We start from the raw sequence: 6884 nt of genomic DNA, 5'->3' as shown, positions 1-6884 counted from the left end.
CCCTACTTTAGTGGTTAATGCATACAAAGAGAGTAATGCTTTTAGCATAAAAACTACCTATTATACATCGTTCAGAGCTTTGATTCTCTTAAAGAGAAAAGAACCTGATTTATCCAAATCTATTCTAACAGTCTGCACTTGAACCCTGGCACTACCATGAACTTATTGTATGGCACGAGGAATGTTATTGAACCTTTCTGGTCTGTAGTTTCTGAAAAAACACACTCACATAAATAAAGAGGATGAAAAGCAGGGAGAAGAGAGAGAGCAAAGAGCAGGGACATGAGCCAACAGTCCATTGGATTCTCCTGCTGAGCATCTACAATAAATCAGGTCAGTGGCCAAAATCATGTAAAAAAAAAAAAAAAAAAAGAAAGAAAGAAAGAAACGTGCAGTTTTTCTGTAATTATCTCTTACAGTCTTTCTAGTCCTTCATTTAGCAGGTATTTAATATTGTGTATCCACTGTTAATGGGAGCATTTCATGGATGCATATCTTAAGCTTTTTGGAGCATTTTCACAAGCTTCATTATCTTGCTTGATCCCCAGAGTAACTATACAAGAGCAGAAGAATCAGTTCTATTATCCCCATTTTACAGATGAAGAAAGTGAGGCTCAGAGAGCTGAATTCATCTTCCCCAAGGTTATACAGATAACAAGCTGAGAAGCCCGAGCTTAGATCCAAATCTTACTCTGGTCCAGATGTACCCTCCACTCTCACCCCATGACATCATAGCTCAAAACAATTTTTTCTATTTATGCGTCCCCAGGAAGTGAAATCTGCTTGGTAATGGGCTATCCATCAGGGAAATGGAAAATTTCAAAGAAAGCCAAAACCTTTAGCAAACTATAGAATTCTTAGTCATTGATCTAGACACAAAAGGCCCAGCAAACGGGATGAAATGCAGGACTATTTCTGGTTTGTTTTCTAAGCAAGCAGCGAAACCACTTATCCCCTACCCAGCTCGGCACAGTGAATAACGAGGAATGGAATGGCTGACAGGATGCCTTCTTCCAGCTGCTGGGGCGGGATCTGTAAGACCTTTGCATTAGGTGGAAAGGCCAAGAGGCATAAGGATCTGTCCTGATCACAGAGGAAAACCAAAAAGCAGTTGGTGACCCAGTTAGGCTTAATTGCTCTTAGGCTCCTCTGCCATCTGTGGGTACAGGAGGTGAGCTCTGTTCTGCCCATTCACTCACACTAATTCTGTCTGGCATCTCCATTCGCCTGTGTCCCAAACACAAGGGCCTTCAAAAAGGCAAAGTCCTATCTCCCACCTCTTGCTCAGTTGTCATTTACTTGTGCCTCCCAGATCTACAACATTTTCTATGCTCCCTTCAGTGCTCAATCGGGCTGATTCGGCCACTGTAGTTAGTGACCGGGTTTGCATGCTATTGCTGCACAAAGAGATGAATCCTGCTGTAATAATAATTCCCACGTAGAGAGCACTTTAGACAGAACGGACCATACAAAGCCACATTGTTTAGATACTGCTTTTCTAAAATCTGCTACTTTATCCTATCAAACTTCGTGAAAGTGATCAGTGGCTTCGGGTACACGCCCTCAATGACCTGGTAGGAGAACGGCCTTGAAGAGGTTGTGTTGGCAATTTCCTGAACCCCCGTGGGAGAGGTTGCCAAAACCTCCAGTTTAGACCCAAATGGGAGTCAGCATATGAGCAGGAAAAGACTGCTGGAGAAAAGTAGAGAACTGGAGAGACCCTTAGAAATCACCACGAAGAGTGACTTTCAAGTTGACTTCTCCCTGTAGAACTCCTTTGACCAGACAAATGCATGCCAATTAATTGAGGTGGCCACAGCCTCCCTCAACATCCCCCCTTCCTCCACTGGCGGCCCCTGACCTCCCAGGGAACATTCTTTGAGAGTTCTCCTGCAGGTCAGCTTCCTCTCTTTGTCAGGTAAGAAAATGGACATTCCAAGAGGCGAGGTGACCTGCTCAAAGCAAATGACAGGGACAGTGTTGTCCTAACAGCTTTCCTCAGTGGAGGTGGGACTTCAAAGGAGGAACAGGGATGACATTCTGGCTCCTCTTTCATCATTTCCATGTTAGTGCTTTTCTCCTGAGTGGAGACCTTCAGAACATCATCAGTTTGGTTCCTCTGGTTTGTTCTTCTCTGGTTTGCTCCCTTCTATTAGTGGAGATTAGCATGTTCCCTTTTTCCCCCTCCTTTGAGTAGAGGAAACTATCAGAGAGACCTTTCAAGAATACACAGAATCATCTACCGCAAAGCCTTCTCTTTCGTGAATCATAAACTAGACCTCCCAGGGACAAAACCCAGTCCTTTGCAGATGGTTGGGGGGCGCCCCTCACCTCTGGGTCCCCCCTGCTCTGCATGGGGCTCCTCTCTACCCGCTCCACCCTCGCCAGGGACTTCTCTTGTTGAATATATATCAAATAAAAAAGCAAGCAGTATGAACTAAAATGTCAGGATCCAAGAAAACTGGAAGACCAGATGCTTTAAAAAGCATTTTTGGAAGGCAAGAGTTCTTTTGACGAATGTTTTTAGACTGATTGCTCACTCTCCATCCATCACCAGTCCTTGTTTGCCTAGCAGGTCATTTATATGTGCCCAGAATCCCTGGGTAATGGGCATGCTGTAAAAATAAATGGAATAAATAAATTAGTGTTTGAAGTTCTAAAATAAATCCAGGTGAATTAGACATACGTAAAAATCACTCAGTCTTGAAGAGCAAAGTGGAGACTAATAAAATAAGAAATGGGCTCTTTGTTTTAAAAAAAAATAAAAAAGCAAAAAGAGAGAAGAAAAATCACTCAAAACTCATAAAAATTTTCCAGAAATAAAGATAATCGTATTTTCACAGGCATTGTTATTTCTGAGAGCTTGTCTTCCAACTGCCTTTTGCTGTAGCCTCATTTCACCTTATATTTCTAAAACTGTCCACTGACATTTGAATTCAGGTATTTTCAAAAGTAGAGTGAGTGATGGTTACTAGACAATTACTGTATATACCCCAAGAAAAGATAAGATTGTACCTCAAACAATTACCCTCAGAAAGAGGGAAGTAACCCAGATTTTCACATTTTTACCGTCTTTCCTAATATGAAGTTCATATATTTTGAATAAGAGGATTCTATTTTGGTTAGACACATGAACTAGAAACACACACACACTTGTATACCTGTAGCTACCCTTGGTTGAGACCTCACAATATACCAGGCACTGTTCTAAGCCCTTTATTTGCATTAACTGCTTTAATCCGCACAACAACCCTATAAACAATGTACTACTAGTATTATTATCATCCTCATTATAATATGAAGGAACTGCTAATTTTAGATTCTTATAAAGGCCACTTGATAAAATTGTTTTTTAAAGGGATAAGAGAAAAATACTACCTAACATTTAAAATGCATTGCACAATTAAGGTAGAGTATATTTAAAGCAGACATTTGCAGTCTACCCCTGTGTAAATTTATGTATTCAAGCTGGCCTAACTCACATTACTCTTTTCTAGATCTTACAACTGGGAAGATGAAGTGTGCGCTTGTAATTTGGATAATTTTCTACTTGGGGATAGTCAGTGATTGCTGAGCACCCACTACTAGTATGTATGGAAGACTGCCTTAGCAACTGTTGGGAAAACCAACAATGTGTGTCTGGATCTTTCCTTCAATCCAGTCATGGTCAAGACTAATACACACTCACACACACACACATTTACTGATAGTCAGACACACACACACACACACACACACACACACTCACATTTACTAATAATCACACGCTCCCACTCACACTTACCAGCCCTTCCTCCTCCCAGAGCTGGGACAGGGGTGAGGTGAGTGAGCCTCTCAGAGAGTGAGCACCTCCTAGGTGCCTCACTAGCCTCACGCTAACCCAGTCCTTGTCACCTCCCTCCTTAACACACACCACATACCACAATTAAATATAAAAAAATAGAGCTTGTCATGTTTTTAAATGAACTGACTGGAAAGTGCACAATGTCTGCAGGTGGTCAAAGTGAGAGGGTTTGTGTAGACTCATCAGTGAATTCTGATTAACAAGGGAAGTTGCCAAGTCAGTGAGCCTGGAGCATGAACATATTGAGGGAGAGGAAATGACTTCTTGCAGGAAGACAGCTGAACAGGAAGAGCTCATTAAACTGGGTTTGATGGACAGGAAGGAGAAAGCAAACGATTCCCCACAGCAATAGCAAGAATCTAAGGGCAGACAGTGATGAGATCTGCAAAGAAGAGAGCCCCAACCTCCCAGGTATTCCAAAACTGTCAGCGCCTCCAAAGCCTGCTGCTACTGAGTTATCTCAGCAGACAAGACACTCATTCATTCTTTACGGAGCGTCAATCATTCCACTGGGTGCTGGGGGTGCATAGGTGAGTGCAAAGCACGGATAGGTTCCAGTCTCACAGGAACAGATCCCGGGCGGGCTCAACAGGGTTTTCCCCATCATGGATCCCTAGTTTGAAATCTCTTACAGGAAGTCTTTCCCCATTTAAGCCCACATTAACTAATTCTGTATCTCTTCAAAATTTACATATGCAGTCTATCGGGTTTTTTTGTTTGTTTGTTTTTGTTTGTTTTTTTTAGCAAAATCCGTTTGCCAGAATTACATAAACTGGAGTCATTCTGAAATTAATAGTGGTCTCTATAAAATAAAACCCTCAAAATATCTTCCTTAGAAAAAAGCTAGGAGAGCTGGGATGAAACTTTAGAAGGTACAAACATTTTACTTTGGAATGAATGTTACCCTTCCTGATGATTAGAGGATGAGGCAGTTCGCATGGGATGAAATTGAGACTATTTCTTGTTGCCCCACATGAAGCTATGAAAGAGATGTGCTTTGTCTTAAATGGTGGGAATAGAGAAATGTAATTTAATGGGGAACATAACTGTGCAGTGGGGACTCATGCTTAAAAATACACAAAACTGATGGGAATTCATAGAAGCTAAGATAGTTTGAGTACGTATATCTAAAATGTTTAGAGCTTAAAAACATGGCCTGGCCGGTGTGGCTCGGTGGCTGAATTTACCTATGAACCAGGAGGTCATGGCGCAAGTCCCGGTCAGGGCACATGCCAGGGTTGCAGGCTTGATCCCCAGTGTGGGGCGTGCACGAAGCAGCCGATCAATGATTCTCTCTCATCATTGATGTTTCTATCTCTCTCTCTCTCTCTCTCTCTCTCTCTCTCGTTCTCTGAAATTAATAAAAATATATTTAAAAAGTTAAAATAAAAGCATGAATACTTTTTTTTGGAGTTTACAAAGGTTAGGCATGTCTCCAATTGAATATTTTACTAATCAGTATTTTACTAAATTTTGTAAGTTATGGAATTTGCATATGACTCCTATTGCACATGTGTGTATGCAAATAGTTGAACTCCTACAACTTGGGGGAGGGACACAGATTCAATATTAGTACTACTTTGAAGCCTTGAATAATCTTTTTTTTTTTTTTTTTTTACAGTAAGTCTATATTTTGGCTTGTCTCATAGAGGAGAAAACACCAAAATAGGTTAGACTTTGTTGCTATAGCAAGCTAAAATTGTGTCAGACAGTTTTGATCATCTGCTACAGAGGATTGCTTCCAATGATCATGGTTTTTAATTGCTGCTCTTCTTGTTTCTTAATAGCAAATTATTGTTTGTTTTTCTCATCATTATCAATTTAGTTTCTTGTGGGTTGTTTTTAACTCCACAGTATGTACTAATGAATAGTTAAGAATTTTTAGGCTATAATTTTCCAAAACTACTCTAGTATGTATGTACTGTGCTCAAGTATAAATCATCCACATCCTTATTACTAAAGCAAATGTATGCATATATCATCCCCCTATAATTTGCTAATGTGAGAACATTTTACTAGAAATGTGTGCAGTGCATGGAATTTTAGCATGCAAAATACTTACAATCTACCATCAAAGTAAACCTAACACAAGTATTAAGTTATTTTACATTTGCATGATATTGTTTTAAAATAAAGAAGCAAACATATGAGCTAATGGTTTAATCTATTTTTTTAATATATTTTATTGATTTTTTTACAGAGAGGAAGAGAGAGGGATAGAGAGTTAGAAATATCGATGAGAGAGAATCATCGATCAGCTCCCTCTTGTATCACCCGAGAACTGCAGCTACCAAGTCATTGCAGCTCAGCAGCTCCTGCGCTGAGTGTCTGCCCCCTAGTGGTCATTGTGCATCATAGCTACAGGTTGGATGGTCAGATGGTCACTTAGGCTTTTATATCTATGGATTATAAGCATTTAATGCATTTCCCTCCAGATTTTGATTGACTGGGGTAAGTTAAAAATATAAATCATTACTCAAGGTCAATATTCCCCAAACTGTGTTCTACCAGATGTTAATAGGTGTTCTGCAAATAATGGATTTTTTACTCAGATAAGTTAGAAGAAAGCAATATACATATATTGTGTTTCCCTTTTAGAGGTTTGCAAGGACCTATAGCATATTGTAAGAGTTAATTGTAAGTGTCAACTGGGATAAGCCACAATACCTAGATATTTGATCAAACACTAGTCTGGATGTTGCTGTGAAGGTATGTTTTACATGAGATTAACATTTAAATCAGTAGACTTTGAATTGTTCTCCATAATAGGCCTGTTCAAGCAGATGAAGATCCTAAAGACTGACTTCCTGTGGAAGAGGGAATTCTCCCTGAAGGCTGTCTTTGGAATCAAACTGCAACATCGACTGGGTCTGCAGCCTAGTGGCCTACTTTGAAGATTTTGTTTGCCAGCCTCTACAATGATGTGAGCCAATTCCTTAAAATAAATCTCTATGTAAATGATAGACAGCTAGATAGATATATAGAGACATATGCATAGATACATATGTATAGCTGTAGATATATACTACCCTGTTTCCCC

The 6884-nt window shown here is 40.0% G+C and overlaps 1 non-coding gene across 1 annotated transcript; it reads right to left on the bottom strand.

Moving 5' to 3' along the window:
- Positions 1-5461: 5461 nt before the first annotated feature.
- Positions 5462-5585, bottom strand: LOC118708547. Its single transcript, XR_004984622.1, has one exon. It is a non-coding gene; the product is annotated as a small nucleolar RNA SNORA28 (small nucleolar RNA).
- Positions 5586-6884: the final 1299 nt, after the last annotated feature.

The sequence above is a fragment of the Pipistrellus kuhlii genome, unplaced genomic scaffold (assembly GCF_014108245.1).
Source record: "Pipistrellus kuhlii isolate mPipKuh1 unplaced genomic scaffold, mPipKuh1.p scaffold_m20_p_6, whole genome shotgun sequence".
NCBI classification, from domain to species: Eukaryota; Metazoa; Chordata; class Mammalia; order Chiroptera; family Vespertilionidae; genus Pipistrellus; species Pipistrellus kuhlii.
Note: the sequence above shows the minus strand (reverse complement) of the source record. Positions and strands in the feature narration are given on the sequence as shown.